This window comes from Callorhinus ursinus, unplaced genomic scaffold, assembly GCF_003265705.2.
Source record: "Callorhinus ursinus isolate GAN/ISIS: 27379988/994484 unplaced genomic scaffold, GSC_fseal_2.0 scaffold31, whole genome shotgun sequence".
Taxonomy (NCBI): Eukaryota; Metazoa; Chordata; class Mammalia; order Carnivora; family Otariidae; genus Callorhinus; species Callorhinus ursinus.
This window is the reverse complement of record NW_027397093.1, coordinates 14,049,119-14,059,597: the sequence shown is the minus strand read 5'-3', so window position 1 is coordinate 14,059,597 and position 10,479 is coordinate 14,049,119.

Here is a 10,479-nt window from a genome sequence, read left to right as displayed (position 1 = left end):
AAAAAAAAAAAAAAAAAAAAAAAAAAAAAAAAAAAAAAAAAAAAAAAGGCTCTGAAAACAAATGTAGGTTTTGTGAAATAGGCCTTTCTATGTAGGCGAATGGCAAGGAAGAACAGACCCCCAAAACGCTTGATCCCTCACAAACTGGGTTAGAAAGATACATTCAATTCCTAGTTCTTGATTCTAGATACCGAGCTTGGATATTGCCACTGTATTGTAACAAGGTAAAAAGCTAGAATATACTCCCTCCATAAGAATTCCCTGAGGGAGGGGAAGACACAGGTTAAAGAACAGTCCTGAAGATTGGGGAGACAGGCAAACACAGTCAGTTCAATTTACCAAAGCAGAGACTCAGGAACCAAAACGAACTGGGGTAGGAAAACCTCAGCTGGAATTGGTGAGTTGCTACAGGTTCAGCGTAGACAACTCAGACTTAACTCCAGGGGACCCATTTACAGGGGAGCTGTGCACAACATTGTAAGAACTCTAGGAGCTTGACCAGGTTCCCACAGTAAACATCAGAAAAACTCCTGGCTCTAACAAGGGAAAAAGGACCCATTTTAAAGTATGCCAGGCTATATGCCTGCCCTTGGGGGAAGCTAGTTGGCTTAGGCCATAACCTGCCTAACTGGGTATCAGAGCTTAACTGGCCTGAGGAAATACTCTAGCCATCCTGTGCCATCTAAGGGGTCAGGGTGTGAGGGGGAGGAGATAGACACTTGTGGAGTTCAGTCCATAGGCACAGGTTCACTGAGGGACTGAGACCTAATCACAGGAATGTAGAAGGTTTGCCCACCCCCCCTCACCACCATTATTAAAAGCTTATTTACAGCAGTTCCTTTGTACTTGGTATACCATGTCTGGCTATCAAGAAAAATTGCAAGTCATACAAGAAAACCACACATCTTAAAGAGACAAAGCAGATGTTAGAACTAGACTTGGCAGGAATATTGGAATTACCAGACTGATTAATATGCTGAGGACTCTAATGGACAAAGTAGACAGCATGTGAGAACCAATGGGCAGTGTAGTCAAAGATGGAAATCCTAAGAACCAAAAGAAAAAGTGCCAGAGATAAAGCCACATTAATAGAATTGAGTAATGCCTTTTATGTTCTTATTAGGCCTGATAATAGGAAAAGGATCTCAGGATGGATCAGTAGAATCCTAAGTGGGGGGGGGGGGATAATATCTGATGACTGGGGGCAAGGCATAAAAATACATGTGAATACTAGGAGGAAGAGATTTAAACAAAGACTGCAAATGCCCCCAAACTGAAGTCAGAAACCAGAGATCTAGGAAGCTCAGAACACCAAGCAGAAGAAATGCCTGAACTGTACTTTATCATTTAAGTTACAGGAAAAAAAAATCCTGTAAGTTGTCAGGGAAGGGGGTGAGCAGGGAACAACAGGTTATAGAGAAACAATTGAGAATTACCTCCTGCTTCTCAGAAACCATGCCAGAAAATAGAGGGACATATTTGAAATGTTGAGGGGGGAGAAAGCTAACCTAGAATTCTGTACCCAACAGTTATCCTTTAAAAATGGAGAAATACTCAGATTTGTTGCCAGTAGACCTGCCTCTCAAGAAATGTCCTTTCAAAAGAACATTCTTTCAAAAGATACAGGGTCAGAAACCCAGATCTACATAAAGAAAGAACACCAAAGCAATAAGGTAAGAATTACTGCTCTTGATTGTTCTAACAGAAGACCTTGCTCAAAATAACAGTGTATTCAATTATGCATGCTATGGAGACATGCTTAAAGAGACAGCAATGATACAAGGGATAGGAGGGAGAAGTTAGTATGAGAACCTTGTAACAGAATAACCCTACCTGTGAAGTGTTATAGCCTTAAACAAAAGCAAAGCTATAAACCACCACCACACCCAACAACAAAACAACCCAAAAACCTGTACAGGGCAACCACTAAAGTGTAACTGATGCCCTAAGAGAGCAGAGAACAGAATCAAAGTGCTCAGTTAAGACCAGAAGGCACACTAGTGGAAGGCAAGAATAGGAATGAAGAACAAGGGCAACAGATAAGAAACCGTAAAGAATATGGTAGATATTAATCCAGTCATTATGACATTGACTATCAATGGTCCAAAGGTACCAGTTAAGAGGCAAATTGCTACAGTGGGTCAAAACACATCACCCAACCATGTTACCTACAAGAAACCCACTTTGAGACACATTAGAAATGGATAGAAAGATATACCATACTAACACTAATCAGAAGGGAGGAGTAGCTGTACTAATTTCAAGACAGAATGAACCTCAAAGGAAAGGTATTAAGGATTAAAAAAAAAAAAAAAAAAAAGCATTGCAGAATGCTAACAGGGTCAATTCTCCAAGACGACACTTCTTACATAGGCACTTAAGAGTGTCAAACTACACAAGGCAAAAAAAACCGGTGGAGCAGCAAGGAGAAACAGATGAATCCACTAGTTGGAGGCTTGAACACCCCTCTCAGAAATGGAGAAATCCAGCAGGTATTCCTTATAAAAAAAGTTTTGGACAGAGAAAATGCCATGTGAAGATTACGACAGATCCAGGCAATACAAGCTAAGGAACCCCAGACTGCTGGCAGCCCAGCTGAAGCTGGGAGAGAAACATGGAATGGTCTCTCACCACCCTCAGAAGGTACCAATACCTTGATCTTTGACTTCTAGTCTCCAGAACGGAGACCAGAGTCTTCTGTTCACTGAGTCACCCAGTTTGTGGTACTTTGTTTACAGCAGCCCTAGCAAAGTAATACACATAGGAAGAAAATAACCCAAGAATCGTTCGTCCTGCTCAGCCAGGAAGACAAACTTGATCGTAAATAAAAGCCCGGATACGAATTCCTTTCAGCCAGGGCACTGGTCAGGCCCCTGGGTATAGAAGAGGAGGAGAACCCAGGCCCCAATCAGTTTTTTCTGACAGACCAGATTCTAAGAGCCAATTCTAGAAGTATTATGGCATGTTTAAGTGGGCCTAGATCCTAAGAAAAATTCCGTATTCAAGAGTCTTATCAGTACCCTGGAGAGACTTCCCTAGAGAAATAAACAGGTTCTAGGTCTGTTCCTTAGTTGGCAGAGTATGAGATGCCACTGAATACAGATGCCATTGGTCTTTGAAGAGACCAGATGGAGGTCTCAGGGAGACCAGTCAAGAGCTTCTACATATCACCTCAGACACCACAAAACAAGGCAAGGGACAGCATGAGCCACAGAGAACAAGACCACCCACTATAGCTGCCAGCAACTCAGAGGTGAAGTTCCAGTAGGAAAAGAGAAGCTCTATCAGGACTTAGACTTAACCAAACTCTACATGCAGCTTTAGACCCAAGGACAGGCTAGAGAAAGGTCCTAGGATCCTCATGCCCTCACACCAAGGATTAAGGGCTCCACGCACATGAAGCTCCAGCATGGACCTGAGACCGGAGATTTGTATTCTTCTCAGAACTTCTCTGCCTAGGGCTTCCAAGATGGTGGCTGGCTTCAAGGAGACTCTCCAGCTTCTGGGTCCCAGTAATCCCCCAGGGTGAGGGAGACCCTCAGCAACTTTCAAGGGTTCCCGTTTAGCCCTGGGCAACCCTGAGAAGAGAAGCCATAAGGAGAAAGGATAGGGTCTAAAAGAGAATCCATGCTATTTATAGGGGCAGGGAGTGGGGCACCAGGCTGCAGTATGGGACTGGAGGCCATCAAGGACCTTCACACTGGACTTTTGGGCTCTAACAGAGTCCAGACCTTATTCTCAGCCGAGAACACTGGCCATATGCCTGGAAGTAAAGAGCTGGGCACTATGCCTTATGACCAGTGCCATTCAAACCCAGATGTCCTTGCCCATTCCATATATGTATGGTGAAACACAACTGGCCCTCACAGAACCTCATGTCCAAAAGGTTAAGAACTGTTAGATCAGAAACAAGACTTCACTGGAAGACCCAACCCTGGACATAGCAGGCAGCTACAAGCTGCCTTGAGTATGGGCAGTTACCATCCATGATGTTCTCTGACAGGAATAACCATCAGTAGGAGGAAGGGATAATAGACCTTAGACCAAGAAAGACCTGAGGATAAGCTCCAAATAATCAGGACGAGGAACAAGAATGGTCAGTAAGACTATCCGTCTGTCTTCTGTAGTTACTGGGTAGAAGGAAGAGAAGTGGTCCCATCAGGCCTTAGACAAACGGAGAACAAGTACTAGCAAAGTCAGCAGTGAGCTATGGCAAGAGCCCAGTGGGACACATGTGCCTGCATCCTAAGGGCCTCTGGTGCCCAGGATAGAGGCCCCCAGCATAGATCACAGGCTCTAGCTACATGCTCCTCTCAAGGCTTACTGCACTGAGTCTCCTGAACAGCCAGCTTCAGGAAGACACTAAGAACCAAATTCCAGCATCACTCAGCATAAGGGAGACCCACAGCCAGCCTGCTCCCAGGCATCCACCTAGTCATGAGTAGTGATGGATGACCACAGGTAACAATTCCACCAAGACCAATTTAACTGGAAGAAGTAGTAACTGGAACCTTGAGATTCATTTGGCCAATAGACAAGCCATCAGATGATCAGTTCCAATTTAAGAGAAGGCATGTACTTGGGTAGGCCTAGAACTAAGCCTGAAAGTATACACATTACTACCTTGATCCCAAAACCAAAGACCCCACCAAAAAGGAGAATTACAAACCAATATCTCTGATGAACATGGATGCAAAAATTTCCACCAGAATACTAGCCAATAGGATCCAACAGTACATTAGGATTATTCACCATGACCAAGAGGGATTAATTCTTGGGCTGCAAGGTTGGTTCAATATCTTCAAGTCAATGTGATACATTAATAAAAAGACAAGAACCATATGATCTTCTCAACAGATGCAGAAAAAGCATTTGACAAAGTACAGCATCCTTTCTTGATTAAAACTCTTCACAGTGTAGGGATAGAGGGTACATACCTCAATATCATAAAAACCATCTATGGAAAAAAACCCCAGTGAATATCATTCTCAATGGGAAAACAGCTTCTCCCCCCCCCCCAGGGTCAGGAACACAGCAGGGATGTCCACTGTCACCACTACTGTTCAACATAGTACTAGGGGTCCTAGCCTCAGCAATCAAAAGTAAAAGGCATCCGAATTGGCAAAGAAGTAGTCAAACTCACTCTTTGCAGATGACAGGATACTTTATGTGGAAAACCCAAAAGACTCCACCCCAAAACTGCTAGAACTCATACAGGAATTCAGTAAAGTGGCAGGATATTAAAAAAAAAAAAAAAAATCAATGCACCTGAGTCAGTTGCATTTCCATACACCAAGAGGGGAAGAAATTAAGGAGTCAATCCCATTTACAATTGCACTAAAATCCATAAGATACCTAGGAATAAATCTAATGAAAGAGGCAAAAGATCTGTACTCTGACAACTATAGAATACTCATGGAAGTATATACGACTGTAATTTTCTTTTATAGGCTTTTCTAAAACTTCTGAAGTTAAAAATAGAACCAGTATCTTTTAGTGCTTTCATGTAAAGGGTGACATTTATAGGTAGCAAAGACCTCGATTCTTAGGATAATATACAAACTCGTGTAAGACATTGAGTCTTCAGTCTCAAAATGCCACAAGATTATGGGGGAAGACCTGGGGTTCTCTAACAGGGAAGCAATTTCCTTCTCTACACTTGTTGGGACACAAGGCAGTATAGAATCGTTATGGGATCCTCCCATACCAGAGGATGTAGGGCCTTCAACTCCATCCAGGCCCAGGAACGTAACCTCAAATTCAAGCTCCTCTAGATGGAAAAAGGATGCCTCTACAAGCTATTTCCTGTATAGCCCCAAACTAGGAACTTCTGCCTGCTCCCCCGAGAATGCTAGAGCTGAAGATCACCCACGATGTAGAAGTGTACCTCATGAACCGGTATGTTAGATCTCAGACTTCCTCAGACATCATGCCCCAAGATCACATCTAAATGTGATTTCCATCTTGCCTTGCAGAGGTAGGGTATTCTTTGAGTTGATGGGTCCCTATGTCCCCTCAATTCAAGATTCAATGTAGATATCAGGAGGGAAGGATCTGGTCTTGTCCCACCAACCTCCCCATAACTCCCAGGTGCCAACTCCAACGAATTGTCACTCCAATAGCAAAGAACCGAAGTCTACCTATATCACGCTGCAAGCCCTCATTAGCGCTTGCTCTGCACTCAGCAACAAAAACCTTGCCCGGTGACTGAAAGCTAACTGGTGCCAATCCCATGGGCCTAGGACTACACTACCTTGGTCGGAGGAGGGAGTGGGGCCTTGACATTTCAGTCTTATCATTAAGGCCAGGTTCAGACTTCAAGGCCAAGAATAAGGTCTAGAAATAATGGCATAAGGTGGCTGGCGATCAGGGACATTGAGATGGTTTTATTTTGGAATAAAGTCATGACTATGACAAGGGAAAGTAGACCACCAGCTGTAGGGAAGGATACAGCCCTCGGACAGAAAGGGTATGGGGGAACAAGATTCTAAGACTATATCCTAAAAATAAGACACTCCACTGACCAAGGAAGGCAGGTGGACGGAGGGAAACGAATGGAGACTGAAGGCAACTGATGGGACCCTGGGAAGGCAGGGCAGAGAATGGGCCCAAGACAGACTGAACCCAAACCAAGCTGACAGCCCTAGAAGTCAGACCCAGAGAATGAGGAGACACACTGAATAAAGGTGACCTGAGGGGCAGAGTGGGAACATCCCGGGAGGAAATGTCTTACAACACAGGCTAGAAGCCATACTTCTCATGGGGTAAGAGCACCCAGATAAAGGCAGGCAGATGGCCTGGGTTCCTGAGGCCAGGGGTGCCCCTGCCAGATGGAAAACAAAGATACTGCGTGGGTAAGAACAGGGAAGGACCCAAGTGGCCCTGTGGCAAGGGGAACACTGTAGGCCATGTCACCCCCTGTAGAGCAAATACTGCCATACACCACAAGTGGCAAAGCCCCAGGTCTCATACCCCAAGTTAGAGGGTGGGCCCAGCCAGGGCATCCAAGCACTTCACTGATGTGCTCAGGGGCCCAGCAGAAGGGAACAGGACAGAACTCAGGGAGAACCATGACCACCCAAGAGGGACTAGAGGCTGGTACACGGGAAGGGGTTCCTACCAAGGTCTCCTCAGAGGAAAGCCTGAAGGACATGGTCTTCTTAATCAGATGCAACTGAGAACTAGGCGAGACCAAGGTCCAGACGGGAGAAGTGTCAGGAGGGAAGGACCACAGTTGTCTCACAGCCAAAAAAAGAAAAAAAAAAAGTGGCTTAGATTCTATAGGTCCAAATCTACCAGCAGAAACATCAGCCCACATAGAGAAAATAGGCACCAAGCCCATTTTACCACCAGACCCTGGATACTAAGGGTCTGTAGCATAATGCTAGTGGAGACAGGTGGCCAAGAATGGAGCTTGATCTAGCCCAACGCAGCAGGATTCTTCACTGAAGATCTGACCCACTGGCTCAGGCCTGTCACCAGCCTAGAGACGAACCTAGTACTATGGGATGTGGCTGCCACTCCAGCTACTTTGGAGCCAAGGAGTTCAGACAGTCCCACTAGAAAAGGAGAGAACAGGAATGAAGGGACAGAGTTACCCAGCAGACAAGGACTCATAGCCAGGAAGGAGCTAGGGGCTAGTGTCGAGGTCCCCCCCCCCCCCCGCAAGACAGGCTGTACGTGGTAAGAGCACAGTTCTGAAGGTGGCAGGACACCTGGAGAAAGGAAAACACCTGCCTGGCTATTAGAGACCAGTCTGTTTGCAACCCACCCACAGTCAGACAGCTCACCCTTGCCCACACTGAGCCATAGACAGCAGGCAGCAGATGCTGCCTTCTGATCAAGGTCCTGCCTCATACCTGCCCTTAGGCTGCCAGAACACCTCCACACCCTCCCCACCTTCCAGCCAGTCCGCACTATTTCCTCTAATAGTCCCAAATAGGAAACTCAAGAGTCCAATAAGTTGAGCAGTCAAAACTTTGTATAGCTGTGGAGCCCTCTACAGCAGCAGAGGCTAACGATCATGGTCATTTGTACCACAGCTAAAGCCTCAAGTATGAAGAGTTAAGCACAGAGGTTTCTGTAGGCTCAGAGGGGCAAGACTCAAGCTAGGTTTTATTTGGGGGGGGGGGGGGGAGGGGGAAGGTAGCAACAGAGCTGCTCTTCTGAGCATGAGGGGCTCAGATAAGAACAGCAAGGCTCCAGAAGCATCAAGAAAGCTTTTCCATCAGACGCCAACCTGTCATAGAACCTGAAGGTCAATGAACACCAAGCTGGCCAAGTACAGGCATACTTTTTGTTGTATTTTGTAGATACAGCATTTTTTTTTTTTAAAACACAAGTTGGAAGTTTGTGGTGACCCTGCATCAAGCAAATCCATTGGTGCCATTTTTCCAGCAGCATTTGTTCATTTCCTGTCTCTCACATTTTGGTAATTTTTATGTTTCAAGATTTGTTGCTATGTGTAGTCTAGTGATCCGTGATCAGTGATCTTTGAGGTTACCACTATAATTGTTTGGGGGTGCCATGAACCACACCTCTATAAGACAGTGACCCTCATCAATAAACAGATGTTCTGACTGCTCTGCCCACTGGCTGGTCCCTTGCTCCCTCTCCTCAAGCCTCCCTATTCCAAGACAAAACTGAAGTTAGGCCAATTAACGCCCCTCTAGTGGCCTCTACGTGTTCATAGGAAAGGAAAAGCCACAGGTCTCACATTAGATCAAGAGCTACAGATGATTAACGTTAGTGAGGAAAGCATGTCAAAAGCCAAGATGGGCCAAAAGCTAGACCTCTTACGTCCAACAGTCAGCCAAGTTGTGAAGGCAAAGGAAAAGTTCTTATAGTTAGAAATGCTCCTCCAGTAAACACATGAATGCTAAAGCAAAATACCCTTATTGCAGATATGGAGAAAGTCTGAGCGGTCTGGATAGAAGAGGAAACCAGCCACAACATTCCTTTAAACTAAAGCCTAATCCTGAACAAGGCCTAATGCTCTTTAATTCCATGAAGGCTGAGAGAGGGGAAGAAGCTGGATAAGAGTCTGAAGCTACCAGAGGTTGGTTCTTGAGGTTTAAGGAAAGAATCTCCATAACATAGAAGTACAAGGTAAAGGAGTTATCCAGAAGATCTAGCTAAGATAATTCATGAAGGTGGCTACACTGAACAACAGGATTTTCAATGTAGACAAGAACAGCCATCTGTTGGAAGATGCCATCTAGGACTTTCCTAGCCAGAGATAAATCAATGGCTGACTTCAAAGCTTCAAAGGCCAGGCTGACTCTTGTTAGGGGCTAATGCAGCTGGTGACCAAGTTGAAGCCAATGTTCCTTTATTGTTCTGAAAATCCTAGGGCCCTTAAGAATTATGCTAAATCTACTCTGCCTGTGCTCTATAAATAGAACAAAGCCTGGGTGACAGCACATCTGTTTATAACAGGATTTGCTGAATATTTTAAGCCCACTGTTGAGACCTACTGCTCAGGGGAAAAAAGTTCCTTTCAAAATATTATTGCTCCTCGACAACGCACCTGGTCACCCAAGAGCTCTGATGGGGGGTGGGGAGAATATACAAGGTCGCTAGTTTTCATGCCTGCTGACACAACATCCATTCTGCAGCCCGTGGATCAAGGAGTCATTTTGACTTAAGTCTTTTTAGAAATGTACTTTCTAGGACTACAGCTGCCATAGATAGGGATTCTTCTGATGGACCAAAGCAATTGGGCAAAGTAAATTAAGAACTTTCTGGAAAGGATTCACTGTTCTAGATGCCCTTAAGAACATATGTTGACCTCTTCCCATGAGTCACACATCAATGTCTATGTTAACGGGTGTTCGGGAGGAGTGGATTCTGACCCTCATGGAGGACTTCATCGGGTTGGAGACTTCGGCGGAGGAAGTACCTGCTGATGTGGTGGAGACAGCAAGAGAAGTAAAAGTGGAGCCAGAGGCGGGACCGCATGGCTGCAATCTCCTGCTAAGACTTAGAAGAAAGAGGAGTGACTTCTTATGGAGGAAGAATGGTTTCTGGACATGGAATCTACTCCTGGTGAAGATGCTGTGAAGACCATTGAAATGACAAGGGATTTAGAATATTACATCCACTTAGGGGGGGCGGAGCAAGATGGCGGAGGAGTAGGAGACCTAGATTTCGTCTGGTCTCAGGAATTCAGCTGAATAGGGATCAAACCATTCTGAACACCTACGAACTCAACAGGAGACCGAAGAAGAGAGTAGCAACAACTCTCTGAACAGAAAAGTGACCACTTTCTGGAAGGTAGGACGTGCGGAGAAGTGAATCCGAGGCGATATTCGGGAGGATAGACGGCGGGGGAGGGGCCTCCGCCGGCCGCTTCTGGCAAGTGCTAGAGCCGCGGAGCACAAAATCGGACCTTTTAGAAGTTGGCTCCGTGGAGGGACGTCGCTGCAGTGGCTAAGCGGGGGGTGGAATCCTCCCGGGACAGTGTGGTCTCAGGACCCT